This window comes from Lutjanus erythropterus, chromosome 7, assembly GCF_056507025.1.
Source record: "Lutjanus erythropterus isolate fLutEry1 chromosome 7, fLutEry1.hap2, whole genome shotgun sequence".
In the NCBI taxonomy this organism is placed as follows: Eukaryota; Metazoa; Chordata; class Actinopteri; order Lutjaniformes; family Lutjanidae; genus Lutjanus; species Lutjanus erythropterus.
In genome coordinates, this window is record NC_139323.1 from 23,061,122 (window position 1) to 23,082,945 (window position 21,824).

Here is a 21,824-nt window from a genome sequence, read left to right on the forward strand (position 1 = left end):
CATCGCTTCATTATCCAGCAAATTATCCAGGAACGCAATACAACAAATTAAACTATATGAGCCACAAATTGGATGATGTGTTTTTGTTCTTGTAACCATGTTGTGGTAGTTGTATGTCTGTTGCATCACATTCAAATCAGTACAAGTATGCATCTGAACTATATTTCACAATCACACACAAAAATGTTATCAGCCAATTAGCTGAAAAACAAACCATGTAAAAAATAATCTTATATCAACCCACTTATTTCAGGGTAGAAGGTTGACTGACTGAAAAGATATTACTATTAGGGCTGCTTATTTTTATCAATTAATCTGTCAATATATTTTTTAATTAATTTAAATGAATGAACTAATGAACTAATCTAATTAGTTGTTTGGGCCATAAAATGTTAGAAAATGGTGAAAATGTTGATCACTGTTTCCCAAATCCCAATGTGATGTCCTCAAATGTCTTGATTTGTCCACAGGCCAAAGATATTCAGTTTACTGTAATAGAGGAGTAAAGAAACCAGAGAATATTAATATTTAAAAAGCTGAAATGAGAGAATTTGGACATTGTTTCTTCTCAACATTATTGATGATTATCAAAATTGTTGATGATTAATTTAATAGTTGACAACTGATCAATTAATTAACTAATTGTTGCAGCTCTAATTGCTATCATCTGGCCAATGTGTTACAGTGCACAGTCTTTTTAGATGTCCAAACTTTTGCATTTCTTTTTGGTATTTTATATTCTTCACCATAATGCTAAAAGGTCCAGATCAAATCCTGGCCTCATTTAGATTAAAGTGTCCAGTATGTTCAATTTGACAGTTGGCTGCAATGATTAACCAGTTATAAACTGATTATAAAATAAATTGGCAACTATTTTAACAATTATCAGTTTGACTCGCTTTTTAAAGATAAAAAAGTCAGAATTTGCACATTCTGGCTTTGTAAATGTTAATATTTTCTGGTTTCTTTACTCCTGTTTGGCAGTAAACTCAATATATTTGGGTTGTGGAAAAAACAACATTTCAGGATGCCATTTTGGACTTTAGATCAATATTTTTCAACATTGTCTGACACTTTAAAGATCAAATAACTAATTGATTAATCGAGAAAATGATCAACATATTTATGGACAATGAAAATAATGGTTAGTTGCAGATGTGACTGACAGCTACTCGAAAGTTGATGTGCCCACTCACCAGACATTTTCATTCATTAATTTCTCAGAGAGGAAACAGAATATGTGCATTCCTCTTCGCTGTCCTCCATGTACTCTGCGTCGATGACAAAAAACAGAAGATCTTTGGAACAATTTGTTACTGCCCCCCTCCTCCTCCACTAACCCCCCCGCCCCCCGGCTGCTGAAAATTATGAACAGTGAGGCGCACTCACTCACATTCTTGCGCACAGCCAAGTGAGGAGGCGCCTCCGCTGCAGTCCTGGGCCAATGGCGCACGGAGCAGCTTTATCATACTTCTCCCCGGCTGGCCAATGGCGCAGCGCTCCCCGGCTCACATGACGCCTTTCTGTGCGCTCCCTCTCCTCTCAGCGCTCAATCCCGGCGAGTGCAGGCATCACTGAAGACCTGACACCGGCGGAATCGGACGTCCACTGGTCCTCGGCAGAATTTAACCAGGCGTTATCTAATGCAAACTTTATCGCCATCACATGAAGCTGACCGTCCAGTCGGTGAGAATGAGCCCGCTGCGCCGGAGGAACAGACTTTTTTCCGTCTCCAAACCACCGGAGAGGCGCAGGGGCGAGACAATAACGCCCAGAAGTTATTGAAATGAATCGTAAGTAGGCGATGTTTTATTTTTTCCTCTTCTAATTGCTTATTTTATCGCTATAATTCCTCAAAGTTGTAGTATTTATCATCTATTTGTGTTCGACATGAGTTTTAAATTTGTCACTTTTGCGCTACTTGCTTTCTGTCTTTTTTGTTTACATCAAAGCAGAATTTAACATTTTAAAAGGGCTTTATAGTCTTGAATTACAGTCTTTAACAAATGTGACTTGATGCTTGAATGAAGTTCATCCCGTTCTGTAGACATTTTCTGTGCGTCTCTGTGAATTCTCTCATTGTGGTTACATGTGTGACTGCTGTCTGCGCGCAGGCAGCCAGCGCCATAGCATGAAATATAGATAAAAAGCACACGGCAAACCCGCTGACCCCAGCCAGCCAGTCAGCCAGCCAGGCAGAGAGGCTGTGCAACCGGTCCACACGGCTCAATGAGGACAATTAGGGGGGACAAGAGAGACGGAGAGAAAAAAAATGGAGTACTTGAAGCGCACTAAAACAGGGCTGCACTTCACTTCAACCCGCCAGGCAAGAGAAGGGTGGATCTTCAGTAACCTTATGTGACATTTCAAATGCAGGAAAAAAATAGTCCCTTAACTTTCACATCACATTACTTTAGGAAGACGCTGAAATGTTTTTTTCTTTCCTTTAGAAATGAGTTGCTTCACCAAAACAAGCATTAAATTTGACAGACACTCTGAGGTCATGTCACTCACTGAACCCTTTTATTGATTGGAAATTAGGGGGTAGTGAGGTCAAGAGAGGAGGGGGGGATCGGGGAGAGGGGTGCAAAATTTATGTACTACATTTGGGAGTCAAAGCAAAAACCGGTGCCCTCTGATTTTCCGTGATTTCTGCACAATCAGTGGGAAAGAGAGCAAGGGGGGGCCGGGGCCATTTGATGTTTTGAAAGACTTCAGATGGCTTTAATTAGGACCTATAAAATCTGTCTGCCCCATTCTCTGAGGCGGCGCTCTGGTGGAGGAGCTGGGAGAGGAGAGAAGGGAGGGGAGCTGACACACACACAAAAAAGAAAAAGAAAAAGCAAACGATACAGAAAGTCACTTCGGCGAAGGATTGTCTAATCAAAATTTTATAAGCCTTCTTTTTTCTTCGCCTCCCACCCTCCCCTTCCTTGATGCTGGTGGTATGTTATTCCCTCTTTGTCTGGCTGCTGTGTTATCTACACTCAACCCCCCCACCCCCACAATCCTCCCACCACCCTCCTCACCCCCTAACTACCGCCTACAGTCGGCCCGAGCCCAGACACCTGAACAGCTAGACATAATGATCAAGAGAAGTTCCAGTCTGTCTAGAGCACGACCAGTTGTTTTACGTCTTCTTCTTCTTTTGGTCCTCCCAGTGGCTCTTTCCCATTTCTCCATCCACAATCAAGACACGCAATGTTGTTTGTGAGTTTGTATCTGTGTGTGTGTGTGTGTGTGTGTGTGTGTGTGTGTGGTACAGGGTTGCAGTCTTCATCGCTACTACTGCTACTGTTGCTGCCGCTGTGTAGCCTATATGGATCTCGGATGGAGTGTGGGTGACTCACACAGCTGCAATACACACACACTCATGAGGAAACATCAAAGACTTCTTCTGTGTGTGTATCTGTGTGTGTGTGTGTGAAAGAGTGAGATTTCAGCTATGCTGCTCTGGCGCGTGTCTACAAGAATATAGGTATGGCGTGTTGCCTGTAGTTGTCTTATTTTTTTCAGTTTTGTTCAAATTGATGGGGTTAATGTGCTACCTGACTCTTTTTGAAAGTATTAATTGTATGATATCAGATTTCTTCTGGCTCTGAAGCTTAATGATTTTAGGTTTCCTGAGCGTGATGTTAAATGTCTTGATGTTAGAATTCAAAAGGAATGCGGTCAATAAAACAACGTTGTTCCACTATTAATGAACAAAAATAAGCATGAAATAGAATTCATGCTTGTGGATTCAATTTTTACTGAACTGGAGGTTATAAATGAGGCCCTCAGACGCTGTCTCGCTGCACCTCGGTTCTGACGATGGGCGTCTTTAAGCCGAGGTGGCTTCTGAAGGAAATGCAAAACACTAATTAGCGGTTGGAGTTAAAAATGCTTCGATATGTGCACGTGTTTGACGCACAAATTCATCTTCAAGCGTGTCTTCCTTTTGAGGGGTACACGTCTTTGTTTGCTCGACGTGTGTTGGTTGGGGATTACATCATTTGGCTGCTGCTGCGTTAGCTAGATACCAATAAGCTAGCTCGCTTCATGGAAAATGGCTGCTTGGAGTGGAGTCTTTGTTCGACATCTTTGCTTCACAACACAAATCAGAGCAAGTCGAGTTGAATGTTTTTCTGTTTCTAGTCGAATGAGCCCTAATCGTTTTTAGTTGTTTTTCTCTACGATGTCCATTTTTGATAAACTTGTTTGTTAGGAGATTATCCCCCAACAGCTGGAATGGCGTCTCTGTCTCTCTGCCAGCCATGTAATCTTCTCAGATAGGATGTTTTGAAGAACAAGTGTTGGTAAAATTTGCACAGAGCTTCAGCCGAAATCCTGCCACTTATTTGTGTGTGTGTTTTCTGAGAGCTGACTCTGTGTATCATGGCATCAAGGAGATTGAGGATGTCTCTTCCCCTGCCACCACCACCCTTTGAAGGGGGAAGTAATAAAAAGCTCAATGGGTGCAACAAGCTGTTCTTCCCTCCTACACTTTGAGGCTTTCTACCTGGAGATGAATAGGAGGCCCCTCCATAACGAAGGGGGAGAAGAGAACATTTTATTGAAGGCTGAGGATGTGGGGGGATGCGCCATAGCTTATAGACACTTGGTGTGAAATAGTCCAGTTGTACCAGTCTGCAGGACAGCACTGTCTACTGAGTTTTGAAGGGGGAATAATTGTTATTTTGGTTTCAATAAAGGCATCATTTTTAGAGCTGCAATGATTAACTGATCAAGAATGGATTATTATATTAATCGCCAACTATTTTGATAAGCCATTATTGGTTTGGGGTTATTTTTTAATAAAAAAGTAGAAATTCTCTGACTCCAGCTTCCTATTTCTTGTTTCTGTAGTCCACTACGACAGTCATCTTGGAGTTTAGGAAACACTGATAGACATTTTTCACCATTTTCTGACATTTTATGCATCAAACAACCAATCAATTCATTCTTATGAGTCTTTTTTTTTTAAAGAAAACTGTGAACTCATGTCTCAACTATGAACATTTTCTGTTTTTTTCCCTCCACTATGACTATGTTTTGAGAAACAGCGGTCAACACTTTTCACTGTTTTCTGACATTTTGTAGACCAAAGAACTACTACTACTAAATCTACTATCAACTATCAGCTATTGATTTATTGCTAAAATAATCGACAGAATAATCAGCACTGAAAATAATTGTTAGTTGCTGTCCTAATCATTTTCTAAATCACTAATCTGTCAACATGTTTGAGTCCAAATGATTTAAATCTATTAAGGTTTAAGTGGGTCAAAAGGGTGTTGTGTAAACATTAACAAATTGTCCTTATAAATCCCGCTCGAAGTAAAAAACTGTCTTCATAGCGCGATAATACAACATCCATGATAATGACATTGGACAATCACAAAGCCACAGATTAGGATTTTCGGTAACCAGATTTATGCGTGAAGGAGTGAAGTCATGGTCAGGAATGTAAATGGCGGAGTCATTCAATTACCACCGTGCCCTTTCCTGGGAAAAGTCCCCAGCCGTGAAGAGGTTAATTGTTTTTGAATCTCCATCCGAGGGGAGAAAATGGGCGAACGGGAGGGATAATTGAGCCGCTGATAGTTGAGTGGATTATGGATTACTGCGCCTTTTCCAAAGGAGAAAAGAAAAGGAGGTGAACGAGAGAGACGAAGGAGAGTAGGAAAGGGAAGGAAGGGGTGTGTGTGAAAGGCCCGTGTTGTGCGATGCAGCCGCAGGGGTCGTCTGGCCTTCTTCTTGGGAAGAGGGAGAACTCCAATCCTGTTTAGCCCCATGAGGTGACCTCTGACCCCTCGCATGCTCCTCCCTGCTCCAGGTGCAAGCCCTCTCTGGTAGCCAGCAGACACACACTCGCAAACTAATTTTTCACACACTCTGCAAGCGCTGGGGGGAAACGGCGTATGAAAACGCAGCTCCTTTTCACATTTTCACCCCCCCTGCTTCTTTTTCGTCATGCCATTCTATTGTCAGGGGTTAAAGATCCAAGCCTGCGTGTTGGAGTGGGGGAGTTGTGATAATATCAGGCCTCTTTTCTTTTTTTTTCCCCCCTCCTCCTTCCTCTGAAATATTTTCTTGCCCAGAAAATGGATGACTGTCTTTAAACCTGTGAAAAAAAAGATGATCTGACATGGTGCAATAATCACAGGAGTGTTAATCAGAGGGATGTCATGTATAATTACTACAGTGTTTGATAACACCACAGCGAAACCACCTCAGGCCATTAGCGAAAGTTTCCCGATGCTATTAATGGGCGTTAATAAAATTCAAGAAAACCCGGATGGAACGAGCCCTCTGCATGGCCCACTAGTTAAAGCACTGTAAGGTTAATGAACCAATTTACATACTTTTCTGCTGCCATCTGGGCGAAATGACGAGGCAGATGCTCGCTACTCTCTGCTGTTGCATTGTGCTGTTCAACACAGAGGAATGTGTCGGGTCCACAGAGGTCGATGAGCACATTTTACATTTAGCCTGTGGTCAGAAACGATCATGAATAAACTGAGAATCGATGCTGCTGAAAGGTCCTGTCGAAATACAACGAGTATCAACCAGGCTTCTTTTGTAGTGTTTAATTTTATTTAACCCTGTTGTAAATGGGTGAATAATCAGTAGGAGAGTCACAATTCTCCAACTCAACAATTTTGATTTTAAAGTCATGATTCAGTTCATTCTTTTAATTTAAACATATGTATTTTTTAGCATTGATGCCTATGCCATTAGAATATCATATTGCATCATATCATATTGATATGATATTGTTAGAATATCAACGGATCATTGGTTTTATGCACCCACTAGGACTGGGTATTGTTAAAAAAATGTCAATACCAATACAGATACCTGTACCAATACCTGAATCCACTGTAACAAAAAGAAAATTAAATTACGCATTACAGAAGCTGTTCACCTCTTGGTAAAAAAGTTAAACAATGATCGCTGTTACTGGGTGTAAGTTAGCGTTTCTCCTGTCCTTTCCTATCAAATAATCACGCTTTTTTGGATACTTAATGGTATTGAAGCAATTCAGTAGGTGCCATAAAAGTATCAAAGTTCAATATCCAGCCCTAGCCCCAACAACTGTCATTTACATTTTCAAATTCTTCTTTAAAAAGTGTATATGATACAAAGTGTGATATAACAGCCGCTAAGCTTTGCATTGTCTTCTCTGAAGCATTTTTTTTCTTTGGATGCGGTTTTCCTTTTGTTTTGATTTCACGCCTTTCAATAGATTTTCAAATTGTGACACCCCTAACAATGAGTGTACATATGAAACAATAATCACTTTCAGAAAAACGGCGACAAAATTTCTGACAATTAGTATTACCAGTTCAAGTTTTCATTATTGTGATAACCGTGTTTGACTACCACACTTTCAGAACTCACAGTAAATACTATCCAGCATCGACCAAGGTGAGCAACAGACTCCCAGACGCAGGTGTGGCATAAAGTGAGTAGGACGTAAGCGCTTATTTTTCCTTTGTTCCTTTGTGCACAAAAATTAGTGCTATAATGTTGGTTATAGGGACTGTAATAAATGCAAAGGCAGATTCCATAACAAAGTAAACTTTTTTAGCTCAGATTTTATGCATATAGTAGCGTGCTTTTCTAAAAAACACAATATATTGCCTTGTTTACAGTATCACAATATATTGTAATGCGTTGAATCATAACCCCTTTATCATGATATGCATCGGATTGCCATGTTCTTGCCGATACCCAGCTCAGTTGTCTATTGGTGGGTGTTAAACGTGGTTGGTATCAAATTTGACTTCCACTCGACATCACTAGCTTTAGCTATTGTTCTTCATAAAATGTGCCGCTTAAGTGTGGATTATAGCCTGACCCCTCCCCATTTAAAAACAACAAAAAATCAGGAAGGTTGGAGCCATCTTGGCCTCAGGCAATGAGAAACTTGACAGGGGCGATCCACAAGAATCACCATAGCCGATGGACTGGTGACTTGGGGGGGGAGGAAGAGGATTAGTGTCTGTCCACCTCTGCCATCCTCATCTGGGTGATCACATTACAAATAGAGCATTCTCGAAGCGCTCTTTTAGCCAAGGAACACAATGAGGTCTGTCGGCGATCAATAAAGCAGTGTGAAAGCAGAGGGATATACTTAAAAAATCAAAGGCACTGGCTGGCATGGCCATCATCTCGGCCCGTCTGCTGGAATCAGATAAGGGGAGCGAGGCCTTGCAGGAAAGGTTGTTCGGCCCCAGGGCTGCTTGACTTGACGGATATCCCTCCCACTGGCACCCATTGCAGACTGATTTCATCTGCAAATGGGAAAAACCAAACATTTCTGCATATATCTGGTCCCTCTCTGATACTGTACAGCTGAAGGGATAGATGGGTAAAAAGGGGAGCATAATATATAATCCCTGCAGCGTGTTTTGGGAGAAAATACGCAGCTATTTCTCTAACCCCTCTGTTGTCCTCCATGGATGATGGCTTTTACCTCATGCTTCACTTACATGATTTAAAGAAAATAAAATCACCCTGGTTTTGGTTTGACAATGTGTCAGAGCTGGTGCGAGTGTTCGTCTCAGATTAGCTCTTTGTGCCGTGAGGAGAGAGGAAAAGACGGGGTGGGGGGGTCAGGGATGGGGGAACAATACCGCTGCGTTCCCAGTTGAAAGAAATCATTTGCACAATTTTATGAAAGCTGTATTTGTCCGGTCGGATGGTTCTATCAAAGCCTAACAGCCACGGTGGAACGTGATTTAAATGACGGGTGAGCTACAAAGCCGGCGAGATGTCGGGTTAGAGTCATTTCTCAGCTGAACGCTCTCCAGGTAAATGCAGATAATGCGCTCTCGAGTTTTCCCTTTCTCTTTCTTAAAGAAGTCTAATTTCTACAGATGGCTCTGAGCTGACACCAGCGCTGCCAGAGCTTCTGTTCTCCGAGCTAAGCTTGTACAACATTTATGTGGTGAAGATGAAAAGACATCATGGCTACACTTTATGTCTGTAAATTCATCCCTGGAAAAATAGCTCAGAAAAAGCTGAGTTTCTTGTTCTTCTTAAGGTATTATCAGCGATTTTTTTTTTTCTAATTTCTCTTTCCTAAAACCCTCTTTTGGAACTTTAAACATCACGGTGGTAAACTTGTGTAGGATGAAAGTTCAGGTAAGTGCACAGGAGATGTAATAAGAGGATGAAAGCGATTTCTTGGGTTGAAGCCTGCTGTTCACTCGCAGCACAGATAAAAGAAGATTTGCCTCTACCCATATCTGTTGTCTTCACTTTCAGAACCCCCTACAGTATTTCCTGGTGACTCACTTCTTTCCGAGCCATTTATGCTTGAAAACTTCCTAAGGATGAACCACACATATTCTGGCTTTTATCGTCGATGAGGGACCATTGGGCATAATGAAGTTCTGTTTCCCAGCATGAGTTTGGGAGGCTCATGATTACAAATGCTCTTCTCATTGTCTCCGATCATCTCCTGCCTAATTGAAGACAATATAACGAGACAATGGGGTCTCGCTCATCATTCTGCATCAATGGCATGCTCTATGGAACGTGCCAGTCTGTTAAAAGTGGTGGCAGTGGGAGGGGTGGTGTGTGTCTGTATGGATACTTGAATGCGCTCGAGCTTGTTTAATTTGGACCAAGAAGATGGACAATTAAACTACAGCTCCCGGGGGGGCTGTTCTTTTTGGTCAAGCTTCCCCACTTCATGGCCGCCCGCCCTTGTAAACGTTCCTGGATGTGTCTGGGTCATGTGTTAGGGGTGGAGTGGGGTTTGTAGGCGGGAAGTGGGATTGGGCGGGGGGGGGGCAGGGGGGCGGCCTCTGGAGGGGTTGTCTCAGATGATTAGGACAGCCAAGTGGGGAGAGTCCCTCAGTGCCTGGCCTCCTTCACCTCCCTAATATGCTCTGAATAAGTCCCCCTCCGCTGTGCGTTTGTTGTGGGGTTTGGCGGGAGGTGGGGGGATTATGTCTGGCCATGGTTTAGGAGTGTTTGTCATCTGCCCCCTCGAGGCCTGCACCGGCTCCTTTGTCTGAGCATCAGGCATCGGTACAATGTCAAATCGCACAATATGCCTATGCAATCAGGGCATCTCGGGTTAGGAACTGACACAGGATTTCATGTCTGGATTTTTCTTTTCTCAGTAACTTAATTTTGGGGTTGAGAATTAATACAGCCAGTGTGGAATATTTTTATTGCCTATTTTTTTGCTTATTTTTTAACCCTGATCCTAACCCCAGATCACTTAATACAGATTAGAAGTATTAAAAAAGAGCTACTACAACACATTTCTCTGTCCACTTATTACATTGTGTATTTTTTTGAATTTCCCTAAATGACTTTGTATGACACAAGTGTGACGTGGCATGAGCATATTCTCAGAATATTATCAGGAGGAAGCATATTTTATCTATGAGTAAACAATGAGTTTTGTTATGAGACGAGCTCTGCCATTTTGCACTGACGTTCAGTAGTCATGCAGAGACAAATCAATCACAGAAGGGGAAGCAATGCTCATTTCTCTACAGAGGTATCCATAAACCAGAATGCTTTGCAGCCACAGCTTGCATCCTTGCTAATCTACGATTGCTAGTGCGAGAAATACATCAAACGCTTTAACAGCTTTTTCCTAATTTGAACGATGAGGAGCTCTGGCGTTGTTTGTTCCCCAGTCTTACGATGCTATATCACTCTAATGTAGTCCTCTCTACATGTGGAGGCTGTTGAACAGCATCTGGAAACATGCTGGATGCCACTGAAAGAGGAAAGTAAATTATAATATTTGCGACACATGATAGCTAAATAATGGATAAAATCCATTAAACAAGATAAGTGAGAGTGTGGTAGAATTTATCTTAAAGGGATAGTTTGGTTTTTTAAAGTGGAGATGGCGGTCTGCATGCCCCTACTTTGGAAGAAGCAGCAGGAGTACTGCTGTCCACAAGAGTCGGTAGTCCTGCTGGAAGCTAAGCACTGTATTCATGTTGATGGGGGCAGCAGCAGCTAACCTTTCAAGGCAGCAGTAGATCAGCAATTCTGCAAGCTAACACACAGTTTTTGTTTATGGAGCTCTGTGAGTTTGGAGAGAGTGATATAGTGATTTATATACTGACAGTTTCCCAACAGAAAAGGCTGTTGGGCGGCAAGATAAAGCAATGAAAATATGCTAAGTATAGATTTTTTTGATGAGCCTGTTTTTAGGTGGTTATAATACCTTTCAGAGCACATTCTGTCCACAGCAATGCATTGCTTAGTACTTCTGCTGCTTTTCCAAAGTTGGAGTATGCCAACCACCATCTATTGTAGGTGATGCATGACTATCAATGTCATCAAGTACTTCATACAGCTTAATTTAAAAAAACAAACAAACTATCCCTTTAAAACAAAAGTTAAGACTTGCAATATATCAGTTTATATATAGCGGTCTCTTCCTGGTGCCTGCATAGACCATAATTCAGTTTAATGGTCTCAAAGGTGTTTCTATGGTTTCACACAGTGCATCTCTGTATGAAATTCGGAAGAAAGATTCATTCATCTCCACACAATGGCTAACAAAGAGGGCACTGAGCCCCAGCCAAATATCACAAGTTACATTGAAAACAAACAAAACGGTCTTGCTGCATACTGAAGAGGCAAAACCTCCCAATGACTGATAACAGTTCTGGAGGATTTAGGCGCTGTGGGAGAAATGGCTTCTGTGGCTTTGCATTCAAGTCACTCGGGCCATTTGGAGCACCAGGAAATGACACACATTCCTCCTTCCCAGTAACAAAATAAACCCAAATCCATCTTCCTACTATTCCTGCACAATAATGTCTACAATTTCAATTTTAATTACGCCACTAGACATCGTGAAATTGATTTATGGTCTTGATTTCACTGCACTTTGGGGACCATTTTATCAAAATGGGGCTTCAAATACAGTGGAGCTTGTGATTGAAATGAAAGGCATGTCAGTATGGCTCCATAATAACTAGTTATAGAAATTAAAATGCACTTGGACACGGTTAAGTGTTTTGAAATGATGTGTTTCCGTCGTAGAATCTGTAGTTTCTGCAGAGTAATTGATGAGAAATACAAACACAGAAGCACACACACCCAAATACATTCATTCAGGGACAACGCCCTTGCAGCTCAACCATATTTCTGAATAGGTTCACAAAAATGTAGACGAGAGGTACATGTTTCAGTGTCCTGAATCATGTTGTGACCAATGGGAACACTATGCTTTTCCAGTCTCAGCATTTCTCACATCAAACTTGCTGCTAATTCTGACTCAGAAAGGTACACTGCAATGACTAATCATGTCATACTCCCTTGTGACAATATACAATAGCTTATAATGCACACTATCCAAGGGTGTACCCTGCTACTTTGCAGATGAGTAAATACACCTGCTAGATGAGCTGTGATGACACCCAACGAGCTATTTTTGATCATTTTAGCCTTCACACGCTCTCATGAGTGGCACTTTCAGGTGTTTCTCTCACAGCTGCGTTCTCAGTCTCACAGGCCTTTTTAATTGACAGAAAATATTTCAAACAATGAAAAAATATGAGAAGTTCACTTGATCTGCCTCGCCTGCTTGTGAAAGAAAGTTTTTTTTTTAGCTTCTAAGTATTTTCCACTTCATTTGACTGTGCCTGAAGGTGTATTAAAACCATTTTCATAAGTATTCTTGAATAAGCCCTTGAGACATCTTTTATAGCCGGGGTTTTAAAGACTCGACACATCAGTGGCTGTTTGTGTGTGTTGGGGTGAGGGAGTAAGTAATTACAGTTGTGTGTGTAATTGAGTTTCCCTGGATTTGGGGTGAAAGCCTCATCTGACCAGCGGAAATGTGTTCTTTGGTGCTTTTATTTATTTTTTTTAAGCCCGGTAGTACATTGTAGAGGAGGAGAATAGTTGTGGTATCAAAGCAGTTTCAATCTCAGCATGATTTTGGCGGAGATTAAACACTTCCAAAATTAGTTGCACCACTTCCCACAACCCAGACTCCACAAAAGGTGAGAAAATGATGGAATTCGATTGACTGTTGCTTACATGGAAGCAAAATTTTTTTTTCAATGTAATGTTAAAGACATAACAAGCCATACTTTGTCAAATATCTACAAATGCAAGAAATGTTTTTTTTTATTAGACACAACTGTACCCTTGGTATATCTGTGAACCAGATATACCAAGTAAAGGCCAAAATTATAGTAGAATATATTATATAGAAAGGAATATTTTTGTAGACTTTAGTCTATAGTACAGTGTTGTGAGTGTACTGTAAAAGTGCAACCATTACATCTTTTTCAGACATGTGAAAAGCTGCAGGAGGTTAGGGTTAATGCACCGGCAAATATATCAGTCTATGCAAATCGCCTATCAAATGGAGTCTGGTGGTACAAGAAAGCAAATCTGGTGCAGATGATCTTTGTGTGGGCAGGAAGCCTTGAAGGTTTGCATCATGTCTGCCACGTTCTCCCCGAGGGCGTTCAAGCCTCCTTACATGCAGAAACACACACTCGGGCATGCATGCAAGCTACCGTTTTTCCTCACAGCGCGGCAGGAGTCTGTCTTCATCTGTCCTATTGATTGATGAAGCAGGCACAGCGGGGTGTCCGAGAGAGGCAGAAGTCTAGATCAAGGCTGTGAGCTGCATCACTAGCAGTCACACACACACACACTAGCACACATGCGCGCACACACTCTTTCACTGTCACTGTCATGTTCTCTCTGTGTCTGTCACAGCAGACACTGTAGACATGGGCAGCCATGACACACAAGTGTACACACATGCATACTGAGAGACATGACACACACAGCAGTGACACACACGCGTCGTCATAGCTCATAAATACACCATATCACACTAGAATACACACACACATACTCGGAATGAATTAGCAAGGTTTGGCTGTGTGACGCCTAAGCTGGACAGGCGTTTTCTATAAACATAATGTTTGTAGATTAGTCGGGGTTAATGATCCGATTGCCTCGGCGCTGCCACGGCGTCTGTGTGTGTGCGCACATGTGTGTTTTTGGCTAAAGGGGGGAAAGGCGCTGCTCTACTGTGCTGTCTCCCTCACTTCCAAATGAGACATGCCCCAGGCACCATTACAAGAGCAGTATTTATGCTATTAGGGAGCTGGGTTCGCCGCACTAGCAGCAGTACCAGAACGAAACAGCTAAAATTATGTCTTGACTAACCTCAGCGGGCAGGTCCACTATTTTCTTTGCATAAATGAGAAATTACAAGTTGTGTACTCAAAGGCTATTTTTTGCAAATCGCCTGTTGGAATATCACGCACATTATTTCTGAGCCATGTAAATGTAAAAAAAAAAAAAGCCAAAGAAATCTAGCTATTTGTTCTTTCAGAGCAGAAAATAAAAAATCCAGAGTCAGAGTTTTTTTTTTTTCTTCTCTGTCTTTACTTTGGTGTTTAAAATTAGCTTCAGAGTCCAAACCAGAAATAGTCCTCCTGCAAACAACTTTCTTCAACTCTCAGTCAACTGGAGTCGGTGGGTTCAGTGAGGGTGTAGTCCCTCCAAACCCACCTCCTCCCTCCTCTTCCTCCTTACAAACACACTCTGAGAAGCCCCTCTCATGTAATGCTGAATGGACAGAAAAGTGCAGGAATGAACAGAGGAGAGGAGAGGAAGAATGAGTGAAAAAATGACTTTAAGACCCCTACTACCCTGCTACCCCTACATATTCTTCTCCTACACATCCCCCCCTCCCTTCTCCATCCTTCGTCCCCTCCCTTCCTCTCCTCCGGCGTTCCTGTCGAGGCATGCCTCCGTCCCCGCCAACCAGCACCGTCCGGGGCAGGGCGAGGGGGCAAGAAGAGAGGAGAGGGGAGGAGGAGGAGGGGGCAAACAAAGGAGCACTGTTGCTGCCGCCTCGCTGGGGTTTTTGGGGAGGGTCGACACCAGGCTGGAGGGGGTGTGGGTGGAGGAGTACAGACGGGAGCGAGAGTGTGACTGAGGAGGTTTATCATTAAGAATAGAGATTAAAATGAATGGGAGGAGAGCAGGGGTGTCTGTTCTGTTCACAGTAATAAAGAGGACAAGCAGTGTCAGTCATTTTTTCACACGCACCCCAGACACACTCACACAGTTTGCAACGCTGCAGTTAGTGTGTGTGAGTGTGAGAGATAGGGGAGGGATGGGGATGGTTCATTGTTTCCTGGCCATTGTACAATATTTGCTTAACCCTCGTGCTTTATCTGTGCAGCTGTATGCTACAAATGAGACGGGCGAACTCTGTGTGTGTGTGTGTGTGTGTGTGTGTGATGGCGGCTGTCACAGCTGTTAGCAATTTCATCAGTGCACTGTAAGACACCCCCTACACACACACAAAAAAAAAAAAGAAAAACCCTGTCAATTTACGAAGCAGTATGGCCGCGATAAAATCATTCTCCGAACAGCACAATTACACGTCAACTTAGTCTCCACAAACAAAAAATAGATTGATGAAACAAGACAACACAGGTATGCAAACTGTAAATGGCGATCATGAAGCCATATAGGAACATAATAATAATCATCCCATGGCCTGTCTGTGCTCCCTGACCCCAACTTGAACCACATTCCTCCTTACTTTAAACAATGTTGCTCTACTCTGCAAATACAACACTGGTTGTCACTCGGCAATGCTCAGGTTTCAACTGAATGTGTGTTTAAATAGTTACTCAACACTTTGGATTAGGGGCTGAGCGATACTGCATTTTTTAGGCCAATGCTGATACTGATATTGGGGAGGAAAGAATAGTGATAAGTCAGCATTCTTTATACAGAATATTTTATAAAATATATATATATGAACACAATTCCTTTTACAATGATCTCTCAGAAGTGGCTAACACTGTAAAGTAATACAGGCAGGATATGTTACAGTTTATGAATAAACCTTACTGTCCAAAATAATATCATATTTTAACTATAAATAATGATAAATTCACTGCGTCTAAGTGGCTGCATTAATGGGCTTAGTGCAGAACTTTCCTGTGGGAAAGCAGCGTTCAAACCTGCCCAGAACATACATTATTTGCTAATGCTGTGAAATTACATGTCAGCAATCTTTTTTAATTATGATTTGCAGATTTCAGCTGGTTAGGTTTAGGCAACAAAATGACTTGGTTATGGAAAAAACAACCCAAAACTACCTGCTCAGGTTTAGGCAACAAAACTACTTGGTTAAGTTTATCCATGAGGGTGTAAAGAGCCACATTGACTATTTACACCTGGGGTGCATTGTTGGCTATGGACACCTGGTTGCTTGTGTGTAAATTGCTACATGCAAATAGGCACATTGAGTATTCCAACCTGGGGGCAAATACCATCTGTCTTATAAATAACTATAGATGAAAAAACAGAAATAGAGCAGAATATATGTATATAGTTAACCTTGATTAACAAAAATAGTCGAATGCTGTTGGTAAATCTAACAACAACAATGACAAAAAAAAACAAAAAACAATCTGCATTGTACCCTGTTAAAAAGAAAAGTTTCCATATTGGCGCGTATCGTACAACATATATATGCTGATATTGATATAGTTGTGATATAGGCTAATATTGGTCCAATAACATCGGTCAACTGATACATCGGTTGGGCTCCTCTGTGGATGAAGAAAATCTATCTTGACTTTAAGTTTTCATGTAAGCACCTGTTTCTTTTTAGCTTAGGAACTGCATTGATTTGTAATCTCTGCTCCTATCTTGTTCATACCTTCTTTCCACACGCTGAGTAAAGAAACTGTTTTGAAAGAGAACTGAATTTAAGAGGCAATAACTGGAATCCCACAGGGCTTAACTCTGTGAATGGAGTGTTTTATTTATTTGTTTTTCTGGATGTGGGGGTGCTGGTAGAGATATCTCCATTCCACTCAGCCAGTTGCTTAATGGTTTGTTTCCCCTTTTTGTCCATTTCCATTTCAGGTCATGACAGCTGGCACGAGAAGAAGAAACAGAAGAAGCGCTAGCAGCATTAGCCTTCACCGCAGAGGGAAGGAAGGGAAGCAGAACGCAACAAGAAGACGATGAGAACGATGAAAGAGAGGTAAGAGAGCTCGGTTTGCCCTGGGGTGACACATTGTCTTGTGTGTGCGTCTGTCTGTTGCCCTTCCACCTGGTTGCCTGAGTCAGCCGTGTACCCGGGATTGGTTTTGTGTTTGCATGCATGCCTGTGTGTTTTTTGCAATGTGTTTGTGTTTGCGTCCCTGGCTTCAAGCCACAGCTGCCAGGTGAAAAACGGTCATCATGACTGAGTCACCTGCTGCACCCTCAACTTCTCAGTTGTCTTTATCTTCTGTTTTCCACTTACATTCATTTATCTGTACTGAAGAGGAGCCCACTAGCAATAGTCATTCTATGTATGTTGATATATATCTGATTTATATGATAAGCTCCCTTGGAAATATGGAAATTACACTAAGTGGGACTGGTTAACTGGGTTATCTTTCTTTTTTGTTATGACTGTGGCTAAACAATGGATGTCACCTTTTGTTAAAGCTACTACAAGAAACTTAAAAAGCAGTAGTGTTTCCACTGTAATAACCACAAAATATACTGTAACTTTGTCTTGGAAAGTGTAAACACAGGCTCGTTTCATCTGATTTCGAGGAGACTCTGACCTGGTGACGGTCAGGAAGAATAACTGAACAGAAATGGCCAATCTCTTGGATGGTCTGGCTAATTTATGTGGGTCATACAAAACTTTAGACCGAGACTGTTTTACATTCAGTTAAAAACTTCTTGTAGTAGCTTTAAGCATCATGCATTTGCTTGATGTCACTGACATTCGACAAGAACACAGCCAGGACGCAAAATTAGCAGCAGCCACTAGCTAAATTCTGGTAAAGTATGCAAGTGGCCAGTAGATTTGCTTCACTTGCAGCCAAAGAGCAATAGTACTGTATTGATTAGCTGGTGAAATTTGAATAGTCACTTAGAAATGTAACAGTATTCATCCTATTGAACCCTACAGTTTCCCACCACATATGAACTCCACCTGTGTTACTGTGTGTGTCACAGATGTTTAGCCAGTTCCTGTTTTGTATCAGAACAAAGAGGAACCATTTTATGTTGTGTGAGGATTTGATCTTTTCTCTCCAGCATCCACCAAAAATGTAAAAAAAAAAAAGTCCAAAATTTCAGGGATGCATGGAGTCAAAAATAAAACATTACCTTGGAGAACAGCATAGCCAAAAGGCAAAACACAGGAGTGAAACTGGGAAAAGAGCCACCTTATTGTCTTAACTGTGTTTGAGCGGGTCCCAAAGTGAGCAGTCTCTCAGAGAGTCTCTCTCTCTGTATCTCTGTGTGGCTGAAAGCAGCAGTAAATCATTTTCTACTATGCAGGCATGGCCAGAACGGCTGCCACCATGCACAGATAGGGGGGATGGTTAAAGAGGAGAGGCAGCGAGAGGAAAAGAAAATGTTTTTCTCAGTTCTTGTCATCCTCCTTTCTGTTGAGACTCTCTTCAACCTCAACCTTTCACCCTGAGGTTACAGTAGCAATGGTGTGATCTTTTTTGGTTCCAGTGCACCTCTTGCGGATTACTATCATTTATACATTTCCCCCTGATTTTTCTCCTTGGTGATTCAGGTTTTATGTTATGTCAAGGGATGGGACTGATCCAATCCAGTATTGGTATTGGGGCCCAATATTGGCATTCATCGAGTATCACACTCATCACTGATCTGAATTTCGATTTGAATTCCACATCCACATGTTTTCCACCTGTGCATACTGTGATAAACAGAGCAAAATGAGAGATAAATAACATGTATCAGGTCTACTACGCATTAGCATAAAATGAAAGAGAAGCATGTTCTGTAAAATGTCAAACCTGAACTCTCAGCAGTGCATAATGGGAAATGAGGGCCATCTCTCAGCACTGTCTGCAGCACATGTGAATCTCACAAGCCGCAATCCTTCAGTGCCCCTCTATGGTTGAAGGATGCCAGTTATAGTTATATTACACAAACTATACAAGCTTTCCAGATGAAGGAAACTTTGACTACATGTGCATCAACATCAACTGACAGAACTTTTCACCAGTGTTTTAGCCTCATGTAACCTTACAATTAATGATAATAGTAATACTGCTAATAATAATAATAATAGTAATAAAAATCAAGAAAAAAGAGTACTGGTATCAGCAGATATCCAAACTCAGGTATCAGAATTGGATCCAAACTGAAAAAAGTGGATTGGTGCATCTGTAGTTATGTTTCTTTTTTCCTTCCTTCCTTAAATTGGCAAATGCAAAGGCTTCTATGAATTTCATATAGTTTAAAATACTGTCACGGTGATTAAAGGGCAAAATGGTAATGCACCACAAATGACATGTAGGATTCATTGTTCACTTTTCCAGAAACACTGGCTGTTAGGAAAATGAACCTGTGACTCTTCTATTACACGACATAATACTTACAGCCTTGTTGGCGTGCCCTGCCAGTGCAAATGTCTTTTTCCGTCACTCTCTTTTTCCTGTGTCCAGCCCTCTGAACAATATGAGCTGTATCTCACAATGACTTTGCAGAAGACAGAACAAATTCAATTCAGCTTATTTTAGTTCATTTCGGTTCAACTCGACTCATTTCATATCAACCCGGTCCAGTCCAACTCAATTCTCTCCTCTAGCTCTTTATGTCGTGCACTCTCACTCACTTATTTTCAGTCTGCCTGAGCCGTATAATCTTCTCCCATTTTCAACTGCCTTCAGTTCTGTCTCTTTCTCAAGCGACCGCAGATTCATGGCCACCTCCATCCTCCCTTTTTCTTAGGTTTATGCACATTCAACTAAATATTAACTAAATATTTAGAAAAAGATTAGGAAATTGTGGCAGTGTAGAGCAGTGGTTTAAGGGGAGACACTACAGGTGAATCGGGTAAAATTTAAAAACTAATAGATCTCCATGAAACTTCCCCAGGTAATTTCTCACATTAAGACAAGTATTTTTTGTATGACAAGTTTTCTGAAGTTGTATGTTTAAATATGCAAAGGAGATATCATCCAATGGCAACTTTTGATGATTGTAGGAGAAATTTACAGATGCAAATAAACAAAGTGTGTAGAATAAACACCTACCTGTGTATTTTGGATGGTTTCTTTCCACTAGCCTGAAAGGGGTAATGTTATCAAATCAAAACAGACCAAAATCCTCAAAATTTACCAGTAGAAGGAAAAGTGTTTTTTGCCTGTCTTGTCTTAAAATAATGCAAACTGGTAACCAGTAACTTTTGGTAATTTTTAGGTCTTCAAGTGTATGGAATATAAACCCCTGAATTTGTATTTTGGATCATTTCTTTCCGGTCTGAAAGAAGACATATTTACCAGTGCATGAAGAAGTGTTTTTGCCTGTCTTGTCTTGCCTTAAAAGAATGGAAACTATCCTCCAAGGGACTGCATAATGCCAATAATAATCGTTTTTAATTATTGAAATTCCTGACATTTCAAATCTCTGTCCAGATCAACAGTCAGACAGTACAAAGTTGTTTTTCAATGGAGGTGCTTTTGAACTCGTTAGAGGAAGAAATGCCTTCCCCTTCTTCTTTCATCATTCTTTTGATGGATGTCCTATATACCAACCAACTGGGATTAGTGGAGTCACAAGTTTAACACACCCCCATTGTTTCTGGAGCTGGTCAAATGATGCAAGCGTAGTCTGGGGAAGAAAGAAAGGAAAAAGGTGGAGGATGTTGTAAGCAAGCATCCAGACATGCCACCGCTCTTTCTTCTCCCCCCATTTTCCTCTCAAGTGTGTCTGTCCTCTGCTCCGGTGGAAGACGAGGTCTTTCAGGAGCAGCCGAGTCTGTCTAAGCTGGCTTTAAAAAGCTTGCAGGACTCAAGAAGCGCCGTGGTTCTCTTTTGGTGTCCATTTGTGTATGCAGAGGCGGGGTTGCGAGGCAGAAGCCACAGTGTGTCACACGGTTTCATATTTCAAAAAACGCATGCGGGAAAATGACAGGCAAATGAGTCACTCCGTCAAGTCATATTGATTCACTGCAGGACCGGAGGACAGAGCGAGTAATTGTCAGTTTCACGCTCACGCAAAATAACCAGCAAATGATGGACGATGGTTTACAATGGCGGGGGAACATACTCATGTGTTGAACAGGCGTAAAAGCCTGATGGACAAGTGTCGAAAATGGTAACATTTGTGTCCACACAAAGGAAAGCATAGACAACAGAGTGCTCCTCTATCAAAGCCTTTCTCCCCCCCCTTCAGCGAAGACACCCATCAACCACCAGAGGATTAAAGATTAGAATGAGAGCACTTATTGAGTTTGAAGCCACAGCAGTTTCAAAATGGACGGACGGATGAAAGATTGATGGGCATGAGGGGGCAGAGATAGAGAAATTAAAACAGAGAAAGAAGGCAGTGGGTAGACAAGTTTTCAAAGAGAGAGTAGGAATCAACAAGAAAGGGAAAGGGCTGTTGGTGGAGAAGATTTCAAAGTGAGCATGAGAGCATTACTATGAGAGGGAACCAAAAAGGGGAGAGATACTGTAGAAAAAAGAAGTGGCGGGGGGGTGAGGGCCAATGGAGCGATGCCTCTAATGTCTTTATAAGGCCATAAAATACTGCACTTCCTGGCCTCTCTCTAATTGCTGCGAGGGATGGGATGGGGGGGGGGGGGGGGACTCGACTCTACCTGCCTACTAAATGAGGCCTCTAAATCCTCACTGCTTGGCCTGGGGGGGCTTTTTTTTTGGATTGCTTTGCCAGCAACATGGATGCAAAAAGAGAGGGAGAGGCATTTGAATATTCTTTATTGTTTTTTGCTTGAGATTAAAGTTGAGGAGGAAAGTCTAGAAGAGATAGGAGGAGAAAGTTTGGTACTT

General features: G+C 41.7%; 1 long non-coding RNA gene across 1 annotated transcript in view; it reads left to right on the forward strand.

Annotated features, from left to right (window-relative positions):
* The first annotated feature begins 1,562 nt into the window (after nucleotides 1–1,562).
* LOC146324023 (uncharacterized) overlaps nucleotides 1,563–21,824 on the forward strand; it is a 31,263-nt gene continuing 11,001 nt past the window's right edge. Inside the window, exons 1-2 of the long non-coding RNA XR_014771181.1 lie at nucleotides 1,563–1,793; nucleotides 16,909–17,029. This is a non-coding gene — a long non-coding RNA (uncharacterized LOC146324023). The remainder of the gene's footprint in view (nucleotides 1,794–16,908; nucleotides 17,030–21,824) is intronic.